The 20,680-nt window shown below is 39.9% G+C and overlaps 1 protein-coding gene across 1 annotated transcript in view; it reads right to left on the bottom strand.

Annotated features, from left to right (window-relative positions):
- SLC1A4 (solute carrier family 1 member 4) overlaps positions 1-20,680 on the bottom strand; it is a 1,171,557-nt gene that overhangs the window by 288,810 nt on the left and 862,067 nt on the right.

Raw genomic sequence — 20,680 nt, 5'->3', positions numbered from 1 at the left:
AGTAAGACAATAGAATGGAATAACACTGCATGCACTGACATACAGAACTGAATAAAAGTTAAATAAACATCACAATTAGCATAATTAAGCTGAATTCAAGCTCATTTACTATTAGTGACATGATTTTAGTAATAGACTTTGTAAACATCAAAGCCTGTGAACAGTTCAAAAGAGCTACACTTGTTAAAACAGGTGAGAGGTTTTACTCTAACCCAGGCCTACATAAAGCCACGTCAGGAAAGGGGTTCTAACAGAAACAGAAGGGGAATGGTGGAAAATAAATTTTGCAATGATAGGGGAGCAGGCTTCTCTGAGACGGCTGTTTATCATGTTTCCACTAAATTGGAAGGCACAGCACTTCACTTTAAAAAGATAGATGAGATACGGGAGGCGTGTATTTTTTTAGAAAAGGGAGTGATCATAAACAAAATGGGAGGTTGCAAAACTCTGATGACATATAGACAAGAGAGAAAGAGAGAATAGAGACAGAGATATGAAGACATATTTCTCAGAAATAAGATCTAGTGCTACTTTATAAGGATTCTGGAAAGGTGTAAGAAAATAGTAAAACTATGCAAAAGTCAAAACATTATAATAAAGTAATATATATATATATATATATATATATATATATATATATATATATTGGAAAAAGGGCAGTAATAATATTTAGCTGTAGTGGTTAGAAAAAAATTAATTTTTTTGTTTAAAAATGTATGTGGGACAAAGCTGAAGGCAGAAGAGGGGCTTGAAGGAGTGGGTAGGAAAGGCAGGGATGAAAGAGGATCAGAGGAAGGCTAAGATATTATTGATCAGTCTCATCTGGAAAGTCCAAAATAAGGGAGGGCTGGCATCGAAGGGATGAAAATGGTCAGAGACACAAATGTTTCAGTGGGGGAAGGAGACAAAAGGATGTGGGTTGTGAAAGTACTGGCATTTTGAGATTTAAAAGACAAAAGTTTCTTAATGGGATTGTTAAACAGAATGGTAGAAGTTCAGTAAGGGTCAGACTCTGCCAGGGCTACCATTAGAGTAAACAGGTTAAATCTTACTGAAGACAAAAAAGGCAAATGATTTAAATAACAAGTAGAAGTAGTTGTGTGGACAAAGGATCTTGCAAGCAAATTTGTATACCCGGTTTCTCAAACAGCAAGGGATGAAGGAGACATTTTTACACAGGGGTTATGGTGGCATTCTCTGAAATTGTACTGCTGCCCCATTACACCACAACCTAGTCTGACATTTGATATGGCAGCATGCTCAAATAGAAAGGCAGACACAGACTGTATACTACTAGATTCATCACTATTTACTTTCAGGAGTCCTCATATGCAGGATATGAGACCACATAATGTACATTCAAGAATATTAATACAGATTAATGCACTGATCTCTTAAAGGATATACACACAAACAAACATATATGTATATATACATACATGCACAAACACTTACACATGTTTGTGAATTATACATATGTATATATATATGTGTGTGTGTGTGTGTGTGTATATTATATATATAGATATGGGTCTACCTTGTTTTATCAAAGTTTCAAAACTTTGAAACCCATATGTCCGAGACCATATGATCAAAATTTTCCTCGCTGTAGTGCGACCTTGGAGTTGGTACATTTAAGTAGCAGGAGGTGTGGGGGGGTGCATGGGAGCTTGCCCCCCTGCAAAATCATAAAGGTGAAGGTTTTTGTTTAGGTTTAGTGTTTTTGTTGCAGTTTTGAAGTTTCAAAACTTCGATCATATGGTTTCGGCCATATGGGTTTCAAAGTTTCGAAATCTCGATAAAACAACATAGACCCATATATATATATATATATATATATATATATATACACACACACACACACACACACACACACATATATATATATATATATATATATATATATACATATATACACACATACAGACATATATACATATACATCTACACACACACACACACACACACACACACACACACACACACACACACACACACACACACACACACACACACACACACACACACAGGTATATATGTATATACAGTCACACATATATGGTTGTAGTCTGTAAGAACAAATGCTCTTACAGGCTTGGTTTTTCAGCCTTCTGGTTGCTTTCTTTCTGAAATCGAGGAACGATAGGGTCTGGGAATCTGTACTTACTTTACTGTTGTGTGATCTCATTGTTAGTATACCTAATTATCAGGAAGCTTAGTAGTGCAGCTGGGTTTGCCCTCCTGCAAAAAAATATTGTTTTTTATCTTTTTTTTTGTTTCAAGGGGCAATAGGGTCCAAATCTCACCCTATTGGTCAAGCTAAAACCTCCAGCACCCTTTCTGTCCAACCAGTGCTTCCTGTCCCTGCCCAAGTAGCTGACACACACACACTTTGGGATATGAGTTGTATGCAAACACATAGACACTTCTGGGGAAGGCTGGCACAGGTTCTCCAGCTATGCCCGTTCTGTCCAGGATATAAGGTAGTAATCACTGCCATCAACCACTAATATAAGCTACTAATAGGGCTCTTATCAAGGGGTATCCAATTATTAGTGTGCAATATTATTATCCAACTGATAAGTGTGGCTGAACAGCAAGGCTTATTTGGGGTGGCTTGGACAGTATCATTATATACATGCAATGTATTCTAGAGCTTAAATTATCTCTACATAAAACAATCACAGTTGAAATGTTTAAAAATATGTAATACTAAATAATAAAAACACAACACAATACTTCTTACAAAACACAGTGATAGTCAAGAGTTCAGACATCTCAGGAAAATGCTTAAAATAATACAATAGAACAGTTCTGACATCAAGACAGAAAAAAACAGCTATTCTAATCTTCATATTTCCTAGCTATATCTAATAGCAAACACAGTTCTAAAATAAACTTACATATAGAGCAGAGGCAGAGTGCTGGAGAGCTGGGTGTTCTCAAGACAAATACCAAATGCTTTGAGGCTCTCTGCCCTTAAATTGATAACACAGTACTACTGACTCATTTTAAATTACATAATTTCTCTCTGGTTCCCAGGCTAACAGAAACCCAGAGTGTAACAGCCCTTTTGATCTTGCACCTGGTCAGGAAGCTACAGCAATAAAATACATTATACATGCAAATTCTAGAAATTAACTCTGGTCTCAAAACAATAGCAAGAATTCCTTCATCCAGACATCTTGGCTCTGAGTTTGAGATCAAAGAATTATACACGGCTTGTCTTATCAGCTTACCTCCAGCAGACTGCAATGTGGTTACATTTTTGAAGTTCTATATTTACCACCATTTTCTTCCATTTAAGAGAACAAGCCTGCGGCTTATATTAATATTTACAAATGACAGAAGTATCTACAAAATTCTATCTGGCTAGGCTGGCAGCCTTCACATATCTTCACAGAGTCATTCCAGGGGGATCCAGTATGTGTCAATATGGGATGAAATGCCTGCTTGCTCTGCTAAGAAAGGCTTGTACCTCTTACTCAAAGGCTTTTGCATGCTTGCTAAAGCCTTTGCTGCTCCATAGTACTTTGTTATGTACAGGACAACTGATGGATATCTCAACATAACTAACATGAAATTCAGACCTTGATCACATTAAGGTGGCTCTGCTCAATGCCAGAAGTCTCGACAAAAACAAACTGCCTGACCTTGAAGGTTTCCTGCATTTGAAGTGCATACATAGCTGTGTAATTACTATCACTTGGTTTAAATGTCCAGAAAGCACTTCCCTCATACCTGGGTTTTGCACCTACCATGCCTTCAGACCCAATGGAAACTGTAGTAACATCTCCATATTTGTTAGGGAGTATATCACCCCTAATCAAATTCTTAAAGACCTACAAACAGAGCTCAATGAGCTTAAGTCACATTAAACAGGCACAACCACCAGTTTATAGCATGTTACAGGACACCCTGCATGTTCACTGACAAGCACGTAAAGTTCACAAATGTAGTTGATGAACTCCTTATAAATAAGAACTCCATTGCCCTGGGAACTTTAACTATCCATCATAAACTGGAATACCTATACCTAAACTGTAGGACATGGACCAAAATTCTTAGATTTTATAAACAAGAACTCCTTGGGCCAAATTACTAGCAAACCCATTAGAGGGCACACTATTCTTGATCTAATCCTTACAGAAATAGTTTCTTTATGTACTGTACCTGTGGTATCTCATTCCCTGGTTAAGCTGGACCATAAACTAGTGACCTTCACCTTCAAAATCTCTAAACCTGCCAACACTAATATCTCAGAATTTAAGGATTTCAAACATACTAATCTCATCAAATTCCATGAAGTCTCAAAATTAATTTATATCAGCATCATCCCAGATGTTGCCACAGCAGTCAGTTTCACAAAGGAGTTCTATAAGTTCTATGCCAGTTTCGACAAATGTATAGAAGTGGCAGTCCCCAACAGATATAAATATACTGGGACATTGAAAACAAACTACCCTGATGGCCCACCAACACAAATAAGCTCTACAGAAAAAGACAAAAGAAAACTTAAAATATAAAGCAATCAAAAACCTTCATATCAAGAGCAACATCAGAAAATTGATTAAAGACTTGAAAAATACCATTAGGTCTACTAAGGGAGAACATAAACTTAAATTAACATCTGAAGCAAAGAACAATTTCAAAACCATTTTAGCTATGCTAGAAAAGTAAGAAGTGACATCCAACAATGCTCTGAACTTACTCAGAATGGCAAAACCTACCTTGAGCCAGAAGAAAATGCCAACACACTAGCAAACAAATTCAATGTGAGCTTTACCCCAGAGGTTACTATATAAAACACACTTACCCTGATGATCTTAGATCCCTCATCATCTTTAAAGAACATACACTGAAGGTACTTTCCAAGACTTGGACCCAATAATATTCCTGGCTGGTCCCCAGCCATCAGTAAACTCTAAAACAGAAGGAAGAAACTACTGTGGAAAAAAATGAAGTCACAAGACTGGAAAACCTTCCTTATCAGTTTCAACAAAAAGCTGAGATCCCTTATCAAATCCTCTAAAGCCAGCTATGAAGGTAGAATTGCGGCTGACACCAAAAACAACCACAAAGCCTGCTATAGCAAAAACCTCCAAGGCAATACCCAGACTTGCTCTGAGTTATTGGACAATGGCACATCCTATAATGAGCCAACAGATATAGCCAACATACTGACCGACAGATTCAGTGCCAACTTTACCCCCCCAGGGCCCTATCACAATACCAGCCTGGTACCCACCATTTCTGCGGCACAGGTAAAAGCTGCAGTGTCCAAAGCCAATAATACAGCTTCCATGGGACCCGATAATTACCCTGGCTGTGTCCTGCATGAGCTACAAAATGAACTGGCACCACATCTGTGTTCCCTGTTCAATCACTGCCTTACCTCAGGCTATGTCCCTAATGAATGGCACACTGCTACAGTCATCCCGCTCCATAAAGGGAGAGCAACTACAGACCCTGGGAACTATCGCCCCATTAGCCTGACGAGTCTGGTATGCAAAGCTATAAAGCGCATCATCATGGACTTGCTTAACAAAGATATAGGCAATTCCCAGACTCTTGACCCCACACAGTTTGGCTTTGTCAAGGGGAGATCCTGCCTGCTGAACCTGGTTGACTTCTTTGAGGGAGTCACCAAGGTTGTCAAGCCCTTTGATACCATTCCCCACTCATGTATTATTGAAAAACTCACTATGTGGGTTGCAAATTGGCTCACAGATAGGACCCACAGAGTGAAAGTTGCAGATTCCAAGTCAGACTATCGACCAGTCACGAGTGGAGTCCAACAGGGCTCGGCCTTGAGCCCTCTCCTGTTTGGCATCTACTTCTCAGAAGTCTAGGCCAACACAGAAGGACTCTGACTGACCAAGTTAGCTGATGACTGCAAGCTAGGAGTCATTATCAACTCCCCAAGTGATGAAGGCATCCTACAAAAGGGCCTCTCTGAGACCAATGACTGGTGTCGGAACCATGGCCTAAAGCTTAATGCCAAAAAATCCCCTTTGGAAAAGCCTCAGTTCCCATGAATTAGCATGTTGATGGGAGCTCAATAAACACTGAAGGGCCATAAGAGATCTGGGCACCCAGGTCACCAACCACCTCACCTTTGACCACCACATTGCCACTGTGGTCAGAAAGTCCTTCTACGTGGCACATCTTATAGCCAAAGGTTTCGCATCCAGGAAGAAAGAGGTCATCATCCCTCTCTACTCATCCCTCATTAGACCAATCATTGAATATAACATCCTGTTTGGCATGTAACTGACCAGACACCTACAAAAGCTGGAGAGGCCACAAAAGTACTTCACAAAAATCATCCTAGGCCTTACACATATGTCCTACATGGACATACTCAAGAAACTTCAGCTGTTCTCTTATCGTCTACTTAGAGGTGATCTCTGCTTGACTTACAAAGCCATACCCGACCCAGCCCTACTTGAAATGCTACACTTAAAGAAATCCCAATCCCCCCCACCGCTCCACACATTCCAGAGATCACAACCTCATTACCACAATTAACAGAACATGCTGGAGGGATAGGTTCATCTCCCAAAGACTGCCCATACTCTGGAATAAGTTTCCCATTCATGTCAAGCAGAGCACCTCGCTGACCCTCTTCAAGAGAAATCATGACGAGTGGATGGGTCACAGAAAGTTCACTCCAGGGATCACTCCAGTTGCCCTACTGGATAGGGGCACTGTGAACTAACATCAGGTGTCACGGTGCTCGGGCAAATTTTTTGAGCTAGGCTTGTAAAGGCTCTAGAGTCATTAGCCTAGTACACACCTATGAATAAACAGTACTAAACAAGCCCTTGCAGAGCCACTTCTAAAGCTATTTAACCTAAGTCTATCTATTGGTTTTGTCTCTGAGGTTTGATGAACAGCAGTGGTGATACTACACCACATGGGTGTCCCCACCACCAACCCTGGAAATTATAGGCCCATCAGCTTGATAAATCTCATCTGCAAAGCCATGGAACATATAAGTGACCTGGGGGGTTGGGAGGATGGCCTAATGGTTAAGGTGTTTGCCTTACAAACACAAGGTACAGAGTTTGAATCTCACAGGGGATAATTGGCTAGGCTTAAAATGGCTCGCAAGGGTAATTAGCCTAGTACTAATCTATGAACCTATGATAAGTCCCAATATTAAAAATCTCTAATCTATGAACCTATGAATCTATGAATCTCAACAGGCTATACCTGCAGCAGTTTGGCTTTCTCAAAGGTAGAGCTTGTCTAATAAATCTAGTCAACTTCTTTAAAAAAGTAATACAGGCTACAGACAGTGGTCATGCTGTCCACACTATGTATTTTGGCCAGATGAAGATATCTGGCACCATCCCCATGCTAGCATAATAAGATTATTGCATTACAAATAGATCCCTATGTGGTAAAATGGACAGCAAACTGGCTAAAGGATAGAAACTACATTGTGCAAGTAGCCAGAGCCTCATCAGAGAGTATGAAGGTAACCAGCAGTGTTCCAGAGGGCTCAGTGCCAGGATCACTTTTGTTCAGAATTTACTTTTTCGATCTCTGGGCCATGAATTAAGACCACTGGCTATTCATGTTTGCAGATGACTGTAAACAGGGAGTCACTGTCAAGTTCTCCTCTGATGCCCAAATCTTTCAGAAAGAGTTATACTTGTAAATACCTGGTGCACAAAAAATGGTCTTAAATTAAATGCCAAAAAGTGCAATATTGTCACATTTGGCATGCTACTCCTCCCAGCACACAGCACAGACAACCCCCCCCCAGTCCAAAATGAGAATGTTGCAACAGAATCTGCAACTTGGGTTGATGATTAACTCTCCTTTGATAATCATGTAACAACAGCAGTCAGAAAGTTCTTTTACTTAGCACAGTTGATTGGCAAGGGAATATCATCCGGATCTAAAGAGGTCATTGTCCCCTTATATTCAGCATTGATTAGGCTAATTTCTAAATACAATGCCCTCTTTGGGATGTACCTCACTAGATGCATCAAATAACTAGAAAGACTCCAGAGGTCCATAACTAATAAGGCCACTGGCTTACAAACCCAAAGCTATCAGAAAAGACTGGAAGCACTATCCCTTTATTTGGTAACTTACAAACTCTTGAGGGAGGATCTATGCCTTGCCTTCTTAGCCATTACAAATCCAGTGGTTTTGTATCTTCTATATTTCCACAAATAAACATCCTCACAAATACCAGAAAGAAGAATCTAAATCTTCACTGGGAGATAAATAAAAGGCCATGTGGAGAGATAGGTTCATTACGCAATGCCTTCCCCACCTCAGGAATAGAATCCTTCAGGAATTGGATGATTGGATGAAGATTCACAACTTCACCCCAGGCTTGACTGGTCTAGCCCTCCTTGAAAAAGGAGGTACAGTTTAGGTTGGGTCTACTGGCAAAACATAAATGGTCACAGGAATCAGTTGCCTTGTATTTCCTATGATTCTATTAAATGTCTGATTTCTTCTCAGCAAGTCTACATTTTCACTATGAACAATGTGACCTGAATAGCTCTCATAGTATAATAAACACCTTTCTGGCACATTCTTTAAGAAGCCTTGTATTCTCACTTTGTCATCTTTTTAAAAAGTATAGACATTTTGCTCTTTGATCATAGCAGTATTTTTGTTTAGACTGACTTTGTTTCAATATCAAGAATAACTCAAGTTTTCTGGATTTAACAAGAAATCAGATGTAGGTCTTCTGCTCATTTGTTCTACGATGCATCAATACTGAACTGGCAAAAGATCTAAAACTTGCAGTGGTATGTATAGCATTTCTATATTCTGAGAGACCAGTAAAAGTCCCAGGATAGTAACTGTGGGCCACAAATCAATGAGAATTTAAGTATATATAGGGGAATACATATTAAATTGAGGCTATGGTATATCAGAGCATTCTCCATACTCTGATGTACAATTATCCTGGAGTTAGTATATACAAGTAGAATGGCTGTGAGGATGCAATCCTTCAGTGGTGCAGAGTGGCAACCTCTGCAAAATGCTTTAAAAGTGTAACAGGAAGGTTTGTAATTCTGTCCATGGGATTCAGTAAGGCTATCTGCAAGGGGGCAGCTTTAACACAGCTGTTTTCCCACTTATTGTCATACTTTGCAATTCTCAGACCACCTTACTGCTAAGGTTTTCCATTATCAGAGGCCTCAACACACAGGGTAGTCTGCTGGTCGTGCCCCATGCTAATGTGGCAATCCCGGGGAGGGGCTAATGCAGACTAGCCATGTGCTCTGCCCCAGAAATGCTTGTGGCTCCTAATTTACGCTACTCAGTGATTTACAGGACTGCACAGCTGTGTAATTCTCCACTGTTGTAGGAAAGGAAAAAGTGTATGCCATCAAAAGAAGGAGGTCACTCATTCACTCCTATAGATGAATACAAGGCTAGCTACCCTGAAGGACCATTTTAAGCCTAGACAGTAACCTGAGGTCAGAATCAAACCCTGCACCTTGTGTGTATGAGGTGAAGACCTTAACCATTATACCAAACTGTAGGTGAGCAACTGCAAAGCAGGTAAGTTCAGCAAAGTTGTGGGAGTGGGGTGTATTAGGGGCATGAATGAAGTTGAAGGAGTGTGTGTGTGTGTGTGTGTGTGTGTGTGTGTGTGTGTGTGTGTGTGTGTGTGTGTGTGTGTGTGTGTGTTGGACAATGCATGTGGGTGAATAGATTACTGTTTCCATGAATATGATTGACTGGGGGGGGGGGGGGCTTGTTGTTACTGTGTGTGGATGTGTAGGAGTGGCTTTGGCAATATGATGCAGAGACTGCCAGGGTAAACACTACCACTGTCAGGTCTAATAGCACTTGGCTTAGACAGGGATGATTCAGAGATATGCTGATGGGCCAGTAATGAGGTCTTTTCACAGCTGCCTTTGAACTGCATTTTCTCTTTGTACTGCAGTGAAAATTGATCTACCTGCAGCAGGCAGTTTATGTGAGTAGTGAGAATCTTTCTGAATCCTAGGGTGTTTTCTTTATCAGAGTCTCACTTTAATTTTCAAGGTGCCGGGACTTGCAGTATTGCGTGTCACATATCAGAAAGGGAGCTCCCTATATTCCAGTAATCCTAAGTGCACACCAGTATAACAGATACTAGGGAAAGACACAAACATTATGTGAAGTTTGCACTAAACTTACCTGTGGGTATGTTAGCAGTATCTATAGGTTTATAGGTCTATAGGTTTTTCACTGTTTTTTCACTGTTTTTTTAACGTCTTATCTTTACGATTTCCTAATACTTTGACAGGACTGGATCCCATTCCTAAGTCAAGGTATGATTAAAGTTCAAGAAATTAGTCTCACTTCAGTCTTTGATGTTTGCCAAGATTGCTGTTATCAGCATCTGCTATGTGCCCAGAATTGCTTCCTTCTTCAGTTCATATGGAGTTGCATGTACTGGTAACTTATTTAAATATGCATGAATTTTTGTTTATTAACACCATTGCTCCAGCTACTATTGAAACTATCTGGATGTCTTTATTCCAGATTGCTCTAGTATCATCTTGCATATCCTTGTATTTAAAGAAGAGACTTCTCTCAGTAAGTAGAACAAAGTGGGTAATACTATTATGAATTAATTCAGAGCATTTGCAGTGTGTTCTTTCCAAATTTTATGAAGTAAACAAGGATTTGTAATATCCTTGGCTTTGGATGCTAATTTTAATTCATGTTTTGTGTGGTCTTCCTTATAGCAACTTTCATACTTCTGCTGATCGATAGACACCTTACTGTGTTTATATTTTGATTTATTGTAAGCCTTAATTATTTGTTTTCTTTTATTACTGAGCATATTAATGCTGGCATTCCCCCAAGGTGTCTTATTTTTACATCCATCTGTCCATCCACAACTCCTTTTTCCATTTTTGCACATAGGATCAGGGTGTCACTTCAACAGCAACAATCATCTAGAGCAAAGTTTACACCTCTGGGTGACTAGCCCTGATGCAATAGGTCTTCCACACCAAACACTCACATGCAAACTCACACCTATGGCTAGGTCAGAGTGTCCAAATCTACCTACTGCATGTCTTTTACATACCCCAATATATATGGTTCTGATTGGTTAATGTTTTTTGTTATGTGGGTGTAAAATTAATTGGTAAAGGGGGTGCTGAGCCAATGTGGGGGCTAGAAATCTTGCTGCTGGATTTTCAGTACTGTTGTGTAGTTTTAACAAGTTTGTCTTTTTGAAGTCACTGGATTCAGACATGTAGGTTTAGATGCCCTAAAGGAGAAGAGTACTGATCTGTGATCAGATCTGACCTCAGATGAAAATACAAGAGTGGTGCAAGTAGGGCACAGCACTGAGGATGAGGATGAGGTCAAAAAGATTTTGACCCACAGTGGGCTGGTTAACTATTTGCACCATGGAATTGGCATTTACTAACTTTAAGAATCTTCAGGCATGCCCAAACTTTGTGATACAGATGCTCCAGGTAATAGATATTTTTTATGGATAGTTCAATTATTTCATTTAGAAATTCTTTGTACTTTTCCACGGACATGGGAGGTGATCTATGGCAGGCTAGGAAGTGATTATTTGTCATGTTTAGAGTAATTTAAAATTCAGTAAGGACTATTTGTGCATTGCAAAGAATCACCTAGAGCTAATTGGGACTCTGATGAATACTGATAATCCCCCATCAAGTTTCCAACAGGTCTGAATGCATGATACCTGATGAAACCTGGCAAAGAGTGAAATGTTGTCATATGCACTAGCATTAAATCTCTGTTACAACACATATATGGGTGTGTTCAAGTTGCAGGAGAGCCTCAAGATCAGGCAATTTATTGTTAAGACTTCTGGCATTGAGTAGATCAACCTTGATGTGGCCTAGCTTGGAATTTACTGCAAGTCTTTTTGTTATGTTAGATTGTTCAGAAGGTGAACTTTGACAAACAAAGGCAGTATGGAGGTAGCAAGTGCTTTGGTCAGAATGCCGAATCCATATAATAACAGGAGCAGTCTGTCACTGGAAAAGCAAGCTGGCCGGTTGATCATCTTAGTAATCATTTGTTAAAGCCAGTTATCTTCATTTTTGTATCTGGATAATATTTTAAGTGAGGGTAGGATTCCACTCAGGTCCAGAGTGTTACATGCATTTGGATATGCATAGAAATATGTTTCGCTGCAGACCTCTGGGTTGAGTGCCTCAGGTCATTCACACTTACATGAGCCACCACCAGGTTAAAGTCTTATTTGTCACTTTGAAGAGACTTTATGGCCCTCATGATGTCATGGATACTGGCACTGGAAAAACAGTTGTCACCCAGTTTTTGTTTCACCTTGTAAGTGCACAGTCGGCATGCCTGATGATGAAATCAGCAATTATTAGGACATTTCTAAAAGGATGCTCACATTGCTCATCCTTAGTGGCAGTGGTAGAACTGCAGTCTTCAAACTAGTGCCTCCATGAGCTATCTCAATATAGTAGAGTTTTGTTAGGGGAATTACTAGTGAGACTCCTTCATCCTGATTCTTGGAAGCTTGGGGAGGGATTTCTTTACAACCTCAGCATACTTTGGTTTAGTGTGGTATTGTGATGGCGTGGGCTAGTGCATGTATTGCTTACAGACCATCTCTGTAAATAAGAGGGTGGCCTCCAAGTTATATAGATAATTAACACCTCTCAGAAATCACATCAGGCAAGTCCAGTAGCAGTTGATTGTCAATGAGCATTAGGCAGTTCCTACACTGTCTCTGAATACCAAGAGATAATGTAATAGGAACCCTACTTTGTTTCTCTCATTAGACATAGTCTGCTACAACAAAGACATGCATTCCTCTATTAATTTCGTTTAACATGTACACATTTTAAGTGATGCTTCAATAAGTCAGCAATTGCATCAAAATAGTATGCAAATGAGTAAAATATATTTATAATTTAACAACAGATAAGGGCAAGATTAAAATGTTGCTCAATGAATGTTAATGAGCATATGCACATATCACTTTAGGAGGCATGCCCTGCCAGGAAAATGTAAAATCAAAATCACCACCACTTTTTTACCTGCAACCAGTCAAGATAGGATACTCTTGTTTATAAGTTTTTTGTGTCTCCTCTTTCAGTGCATATGCCACACTTTTTAATGAAAATAACCAGATGTATCAATGACTGCAAACCACATCCAAATGTAGGACCTATTAAGCATTGTAGCAAAATGTGTTTTGACATTTATGATGGGTCATGTTTTACAAGTGATACTGTTTACAACATCTTCCGTTGTTTTAAAAAGAAGTGAGGTAAAAAAAACATTCACATGGCATTCAGTTTACTGAATTTATTATTTCCTGTTAATGCCTAATTACCTGTTTATCTGCCTGTCTGCATGATGGTGACAGCAATCCAGTAGATTCATCATTTTGGGGAACAGTTTCTGCTTATTATGCAAACTTGGCTGTTCAGTGCAAAGAAAAATGAATAAAGTGTGCATTGAGGGGTTACACACTTCTTCTGTTTTATGATTAATGTGTTTTTGTTACTTGTCATAAACAGTTATTATACCCCTGAAGAGTAGAGATGATCATGTCACATAACACTTTTGGGAAGCCAAAGTTTGCCACTCAAATCCAGGGATAACAGTAAAGTAGGACGTGGATCATGAAGGGTCAGTTTCCTACCAAAAAGGTCACTTATAAGTTATGTTCAAAAGCCCCGTGCTTTGTTGTAATTGTTAGCACAAGAGGTTGGATTTAATGGACCTTTGCAGACATAATGCTACTATAACTGTGACCAAGAGTTGCATAATGTATTAAAAAAAAAAATAAAAAAGGTTTCACAATGTATTATAGAATTCTCTAATTAGAATTGCTTGTTTTCACTATCTTTACTTATTCAGTGAAGCATACGTGGTATGCTGATCCACTGTTTTCTCCATGCATTTTCAGGTGTGTTTCGCAGCAAAAATAAATTAATAAATATTTTGCATAAAAGTAGCGATTCTAAAGGTATGCAGCAGTATTCTGCAAATAGCAGACATTAACAGGGTACATATGGCACGCCGATGGAGGAGGCAACTATGCCATCAGCTGATTATTTTAATGTAATAATAACAGCATAGAGTACTGGTTTCTTCCCCTCAAAAAAAACAAAGAAAACAAAAAATTACGTTGGTCTCTCTTAAGCACATGTTGTTGCCTCCTTTTTGAGATGCTAGAGTCATATGTAGCTGGTAAATTCATCACTTCTACAGGACTCTGGGATTACAATGCCTTATTTAAACTCATTTTGATGTGCTTCTGACCAAAGTTCTTAAATTTCCCTTTTCTTTTTAAACGTTTTGCTACAAACTTTAAATTTGTGTAATATTTTGATTAAAATTATATTACAATTCCACATCCCTTGTGCATATTCACAGCTCTCAACTTGTTATTATTATTAAGATGATAATAAAACAACCATTCTCAATCTTATCTAATTATGGCCCCTTTTTATATATAAATGTAGAATTACTTGAGCAATAACCAATGAGTGGGTGGGGGTACATTGAGGATTTCCCCATGACTGGCGTGGTTTGATCATGAGGGAGAAGCTCGGGTGATTAAACAAAGCAAACCGTGGGTAAATCCTCATATACCCACACCCATCAGCCGGTTATTGCTATTATACAGTGGCATTATTTAAGAAAAAAATTGCTTACCTTTCTTAAATAATGTCTTTGTATAATGGTGCTGTAATGTTTCTCCATCTTGTTTCCTCATTCTTCTGTGTTTGTTGATGGACTGCGCATGCGTATGGGACTTACGTTCCCACATTTGCACAAGTACATCAGTGCTTTTGAAAACAAGCAATTGGGAAAGGAAGCTCTCCATTGCTTTTTTTTAACTATAAAATTGTTACAATTTAGTGGTATGAGAGAGAGAGAGGACAGAAGTACAAAGAAAATCAGGTATGTTTCTTTAGTTCTGCAGAACACACCTGATTTTCTGTGTATTTACTAAATACATCTCAACCTCTTATGTCAAGAAATGTGGACAGTGCATTAAATAATGAGGGACAAAGGCCCCAGAATAGGAACTGATTGTAAACGTTGCTCTTATAAACTTGGAAACTGCTAGAATAATAAGATTTGTGTTATTGTATGTTGTTGTTGTTGTATGTTGTTGTCTGAAGGATATGAATTCTGAAACTGAAATGTGTGGCATTATTTAGTGATATCACTCCTGAATGATTTGTCAGAAAACAATTACGGATTATTTAAGGAACAAACTAAAAATATGAGGCAAATATCTGGACAGTCTCTGAAAATCTGAACAGTTAAGATGTATGCCCTAGCATAAACTTAAGAGAAGAAAGTTTGGTTGCTCTTCAGTGGCCGGACTTTTTTCTGTTGGTGTATGCTCGATTTACAACAACCATGCTGGTTAGGCTGACCAATCAATGTGCACATTTTGAACAGTAAGGAGCTGTTGTTGTATAATACATTTTCTATGCTGTAAGGTTATATATATTACATTTGTCTATAATACTCTTATGTTATTGGATGTTATTTTTAAATTCATCTAGAACAGAAACTAACTAATTTAATAAATTCCAAAAAGGGTGACATGTTTTTATTTTTCCAGTTTCTTGTAATTATTTTTCTCACCGTCACTGGTGGACATTATAGAAGAGGATATTGATGTTTACGTTAATACAATAGAATTTCACCGCATTTAATAATGCTGGGTAACATGATATTTCAAAAATTTTCTGTCCAAAAAGATTGTGCAAATATTTGAAATGTATTCCAAAATTCAGTTAATACTGCACATTCAAATAACATCTGACCCCAGTCAGCATTAATCTGTAAATTATCTCCAACACAAATTCATTTTTTTTATTTTCCCAATTTTTCAGCTGTGTAAAATATCTGATGTAGGATTTTCCATGTATAGTTTTTCCAAAAGAGGAATTTTGTGCTTTTTGATACATGTACTGTTTTCAAGGACAGCAGAGGAGACAATCATACCATAGGGCATTTTATAACAGCCTGTTTCCTTGAGGTCTGGGGGGGGGCATTGATTGTATTCACATCTCCATCAAAGCCACACCTGCGCCTCATGGTGCTCAGTCCATCAACTGGAAAGATCTGCACTCTATCAATTGCCAGGTTATTGTGGTGCATAAGGTATTCTATACAATGTGTCTGTGCATCACGCTGGCAGTTCCCACAATTTCCACATCTGGCACACATGTAACTTCTACACCAACTGGTGTGAGATGACTTTCCACAGGTAATCTAATTGGTAGGTGCACATACTGGCAGGTAAATAGGTCACAATATATGGTCCCATTCAAATAGTCAGCAGGCCTCATATAATGATACCTACTGTTGTGCACTGCAGGTGATTCTGGATACGCATTCAAAATGTGGACGATGACCAATTTGAAACCCCAGACCATGGCTAAAATGGTGTACAATAATGATGATTCAGAGACAAGAATCACTGTCAGATGTATCTTTCGATTTGTAAAGGGATGTTTCTGCTGTTGGGATACATCCAATGATGCACTGCAGTATGCCCCTAAGACTCATAAACAGATGTTCATAGTGTGTGCCATGTTACACAATATTGCTGTACTGGTCAGATACAACATGGGAATATCACAGTACTGCCTGAGAGAGCTGCTGTTGCAGCAGCAGATGAGGAGTCAGTCAATGATTTGGCTGCTTTGGCACCCCATGCAAAGCAGAGACAGGCACAACACATTGCAGCACTGGCAAAGAGTTGGTTCCTGATTCACAACTATGGGTTATGATACAAACAACACAGAATAAAAAACAATCCATGCATTACCACACCAAGGTTATGTACTACAGAGCATTAACTGGCCATGGTGTGCCTCAGACATTAACTTACCCACACAGGCTAGATGGTGGGAGGACACATACATCATCAATTACACAGGTTGGCCACACTGACAGGCGAAAACAATGCTGTCATATGGGTGAATGTTATGGGAGGTGAATGTGGCAACCACTCAGGTGGTTAGCAACTTGGCTGCAGATAGGGATCTTATGCTCCAATGTGGCAGGGCATAACTGCCAAATCATGAATGTTGGCCATATGTACCACTTGACCCTGCAATTTCAGGGTTAGATGCATTCAACCTATATGATAACTTTGATATGGTGCCCCACATTGGGAACCAATTGACAGATAGTGTCTATGACCCATATATTGACTACATATAAGAATAGCACTCCATTGCCATTGGTGGATAGGAAGAGTGTACAAGTGTGGAAATAGAAATGTGTGGCCTTGCGAGACATCCTAGATGTGGAGCTTGAGAAGTGCTATCAACAGCCACATTTGGGTGGGTTGCCTGCTGTGGCCAGGAATTCCAGTGATATGGTCTCCAGAATGATATGTGCCATCTGCGCAAGCCTAGTCCCTTGCACATCCTTGGCCATTATGACCTGCAAAGGCACAATGGAGGGTAGTTGTCACCTGACTAATGGACATACCAACAGATGTCATGTTGCCGACCAATGGCATGTATAGCCAAGTTTGCAACAAGTCCCTATATGCCAAGTCAATCTGCTTGTGCTGCAAAGTGTCCCACAATTCATGCAGCTGTAACACGTCCTCACACAAGCTGTGCACCATGCTGGCTCTATCACATTGTGTGTAGCACCTGTCTGTTCCTAGATCACTGGCCTCCACATTTACTGACTGACATCAAGTGCGGCAACTCAGTTGGGGGAAAACTTGGAGTCATGAAGGTGATGCCTACTAATATGCCTCTTTGAGAGTGTCTGTATGCACATCAAAGGTAGTATGGCTGACGGATTTCATCCGAAGTACTGACTTTTGTGTACCCTGGGAGAGACTCACACTTACAGGATGCCCAGTACATACACTGATGATAATGACAGTCTGGCTAGACCCTCCACCATCGCCTCATATGGGTGGGATGTGTGCGAGCCTTACAATGTTAGTGTTGCTAACAGTTACAGTGTCTCATCTGATGGTGCCATGTACATCTTGCCATCATCATTATCCATCAGTGACCTTCTGATATCAGGAATGTGTCATCTTGCTGTGCCTGACCTTTCACCAGGAGAGTACAGGATAACACATACCTGAGACAGTGTTGGGAAATATGTCTCACACCCCCCAACCCATGGAATGTATACTGATACATGACACGTCTGTGAATAACATATGGTGAATTCATACCTTGAAGTACAAGGTGTTGCAGGGTTTTGCAGATGCACCTGCAATGTACCTGTTGAACACATATACAGATGTGTTCTTCTGAATAAGTCCTTCTCACATGCGGGTCACTGTACAACATGGAACTGTACTTGCTGTTACTTAACTAGTTCATCCACTAAAGAATCTGTCTAGTCATCACCAGCCCAACTTCCACATCTAAGCCACTGCCAGGTGACAGGGTTCGCTCAACCACCCAGTAGAAAGATATCAGGTGCTCTACCACCTTTGTAAGACACTTCTGTTTTGGTGTTACATCTCCTGTAGTGGACCTGTTCTTGACAATGTCTTGTGCCTTGTTTTTTGTAGACAGTATCTTATCAGTCACTCTTTACGACACCTGTACTAGTATCCTATTATGGTCACCCACAGCACTGATGTCTTGCACTACTTCCTGCCATATCTGGTCGTGGAAACCCTTGAATGGGTTACCTTTGCCTGGGATGCACATGCATGTGTACATAGAGGCTACAGAAACACCTCATTTTCCTGGCTGATGAATGTTTCCATTTGCTGCTTTTCTTGCTGGCCTACGACAAGAGGTGTATACACCTTTGAGTAAGGCATCAGTCAGTGTATGTGTGTGTGTGTGTGTGTGTGTGTGTGTGTGTGTGTGTGTGTGTGAGAGAGAGTGCGTGTGTGTGTGTGTGTGTGTGTGTGTGAGCGCGCGCGCGTGTGTGTGTGTGTGCGTGTATATGACTATCCTTCACTGACCCATATATATCTGCATTGCCCCCCTCTCTCTATCTGGTGACCATGTTACCTATCTGCTGTCATGCTGTGACCATTTCCACCCTGTCCTATACTGCTGGCAACAAAGAGCATGTTATGACTGCCCACCTTCTTGAACCACTTGTTTATGGCCAGTAGTGCTGTACATATCCAGTGCCTCTCCCCTTCTTCTATACACACAGCCATCAATGACATAAATACAGGGGCCACTGTGTGCCCTGTAGAGAGTGTTATACATAGTATGCACAGGCCATAGTGTGGGCCACCCAGGTGAACATGAACATGTTATACCCTTGTATTGTGTTCCCTGGTTCAGTGAGCACTCTCCCTAGCTGGATATGTACCTGTCATGTAGTATTGCTGTTACCTAAACTACATCTACTGGTTCCTCTCTATTTTTGCTGCTGCCATACACCAGTGCAGTGCAGAGGTACATTACCAGGCATTTTGTCTTTTATAAGTATGCCTATATGAAAATTCAGTGTGCTCTCCCATTAATTCCTTTTTCCAACTTGCCTTCTTAATATGGTCTCCTGCAATAAGGCTACTAGATATTTTATCTAATTACAATGGACTTCATAACATGGTGATTATTGCTAATAACAGAATTTAGTGTGATCATCTTTGAATTGTTACTATTGTGATGCCCGTGCCCTGGCCCAGCAATCAAGGAGCCTCAATCCTCACCACTAACACCAGAGAGGGTGTGTTATATAGGAGAAAGGATAACAAATACACGCAGTAAAGTGCAATTTCTCTTAAGAGCACACAGAGATCACAGTCAGTCTGGGGCTTGTTGCTCCCCAGGTCCCCAATAAGACTCGCCATTGGCACAGCTATAGGGTCCAGATCTCAGCCTAGCTGGCAAGCTAGCCTCCAGTACCCTCTCTGTCCAACCAGTGCTTCGTGCCCCTGCCCAAGCAGCTGACACACATACACACACACACACACACACACACACACACACACACACACACACACACACACACACACACACACTTTGAGATAAGTATTTATACAACTTCACAGACACTCCTGGGAAAGGTTGACACAGATTCTCCAGCTGTGCCCCTATACCCAGAATATACGGTAGTAATTCCTGCCACCATCAGCTAATAATTATCAGCTACCCAAAGGCCCTTAAAACGGTGTCCCGTTATTACTGTGCAATATTATTATCCAATAGTAGTGTAACTAAGCAATCAAGGCTTATTGGAAGGGCTTAGTACAGAATCACTTATAAGCATGCAATGTACTCTAGAGCTTAATTTATCTCTACATAAATCAGCCACAGTTGAAATGGTTTAAAAATATTTAATACATACTAAAAACACAAGACAATATTACTACAGCACAATGCTATTCAAGAGTTCAGAGATCACAGAGAAATACTTAAAACAATACAGCAGGAAAGGTCTGATATAAATACAGAAAAACACTTGGTCTAAACTTTTTAATTCCTAACTATTCCTAAGAGAAAGCACAGTGCTAAAATCCTACTTACATACAGAGATTAAGGCAGTGCTGATTTGGATGTTCAAGATCAAAATGCTTACAGTCTCTCTCTGAGCAATAGTTTTCAAAATCACTAACAAAAATTTCTGCTGAGCCCTCCCAGATTATATCATTTTGGCACTTAGGTTTCCCAGTATACACATTACATCATTTTGACACTTAGCCTGTGGTTCCCAGGCCAACAGGCTACATTATTTA

This window comes from Protopterus annectens, chromosome 1.part2 (genome assembly GCF_019279795.1).
Source record: "Protopterus annectens isolate FY-2018-M chromosome 1.part2, PAN1.0, whole genome shotgun sequence".
NCBI lineage: Eukaryota > Metazoa > Chordata > Ceratodontiformes > Protopteridae > Protopterus > Protopterus annectens.
The sequence above is the reverse complement of the archived record's forward strand: the minus strand, read 5'-3'. Positions and strand labels throughout refer to the sequence as shown.